Genomic DNA, 1,940 nt, shown 5'->3' with positions numbered 1-1,940 from the left:
TGACCTAACAGTTCTTACACAAACTGGTATAGCACAAGATGTTTTGCATGAAGACACTAGATTTTCCAGTGACAAAATTGCAAGAAGCCAAAGGATGATGAAACAGGATAAAACTTGTATAGTCAGACATTTCAAATCTTTACCAGAAGCATGGGTCACTTTCTGATTGACAATCATCAGCTTTGCCAAGAGGAACTAGGCCGAGTTGCCCAACAAAAAAATGTTCAGTTTTGTTCAACACATTGCTCCTTGACCCCAAAACATGTGGTTGAGAGATGAGGATTGTCATCAGCAGACATTCAATGGGATTTGTGCTCCTAAACCACTTAGGCATTTTTGAAAATCCCACATCTGATTCTTATTTACCTTAACAACATTAGCAATGGAACAGGGTCTTGAACTGGGCTTGTACGTTGACACCTACTTTACAAGCCCCTTTTCATTCCCAGAGCTGGTGAAAAGGAGCCTTAGGTTTGGTCTTTATTACCAACTTATGTCAGTATAAGCTACGTTGCTCAGCTTATATCCATACCCCTGAGTGACGTAGTTCTCCTGACCTAACCCCCAGTGTAGACAGTGCTATGGAGGACTTCTCCTACTGCCTCTTGGGGAGGTGGAGTACTTATGCTGATGGGATCTTCACTAAGCGCTACAGTGGCATAGCTATACTGGTGCAATTGCACCACTGCAGCACTGTAAGTGTAGACAAGCCCTTATGCTGTGTCTAAACTACAGACTTCCACCAGCATAGCTACATGAGGAGGTGTGAGCTCTGTCTGACACTGCAGAAGTGCAGATGCCGTTATACTGCCGGGATAGTTTGTTTCGCTAATGGGGGGGGGGGCGCGTAGTTTTACTAAAACAGAACAAAGTGCAGCTCCACATTAGGAGCACTTTGATAGTATAGTATATTGGTATTCCTGTACTGATAAAGCACTTCTGGTGTAAACATGGTGTTTGCGTAAGTGAGAATCAGGATCTCATGTCTGATGCCCCCACCCCCGGTTATTGGTTGTGGATGTTGTCTCTGTGTTCATATGTTTTTACTGTGATAGTTATAAATTTGGGGAGCATTTTTGTTATTAGCATAACATTAAATATAGTATTGTGTTTTTGATTGTTGTAAAGGCTCCCAGAGGCTTGGGTGAGGGGCATATCTATATAAAACAACCACCACCAGCAGCAACAACAAAGTCTAAAGAAATCACAGCACAAGTTTTTCCTGAACTAAGTGCTACAGGGAGATCTGGTGAAATCACATCTACATGAGGGCTTTGTTCAAGGTACACACCACAAAGCAACAGCAAGGGAAAGAGGGAGCATACTAAGAGCAAGGGACACAGAGGCATTTGAGATCTTTGGCTGTCGCCTGGCATTATTTGGCTTTGCTGCTTTGAGGATACCTTTTCTTTTGTTGCTGGATGGCATCATCCACTGCTCACCTAACATACCGTGGCTATTAAAATGCAGAGGTGTTCCATGATAAAGATTTATCATCCTTAATGTTTCTGTTTAAAGTGTTCCTGCAGTGCAGAAGGTCGCTTTGCAAACATAGTACTTTGGTGCTGCAGATGTATTTTCCCCTTGACTTTTATGTCAGGTTTGCTGAATTTTACAGGGATAAAATTTTATGCTACACCCAACGCTGCACCCCACAAAGTCAACATCACTTACAATAATCTGCCTGGATATGTTATTTTTTTTACTCAGAAGTATTCTCACCCTTCTCAGAAATAGTTCTGACAATAGAAAGAATTCTTAGTTTGGGATTTAATAGTGGTGATAACTGAATGTATTTAGGTTCAAAGCAGCAAGGAGGTGGCTGATGTGGTCAACCAAACAGAGCAGAAGGAAGCAGAAATATATTTTGAATACAATGTTTCTGAAAAAATGTCTCCTTGGCAATCACATTAACCTGAATGGCCAAAGGTGACATTTTA

The sequence above is a fragment of the Emys orbicularis genome, chromosome 2, assembly GCF_028017835.1.
Source record: "Emys orbicularis isolate rEmyOrb1 chromosome 2, rEmyOrb1.hap1, whole genome shotgun sequence".
NCBI classification, from domain to species: Eukaryota; Metazoa; Chordata; order Testudines; family Emydidae; genus Emys; species Emys orbicularis.
This window is presented reverse-complemented; position numbering follows the sequence as displayed.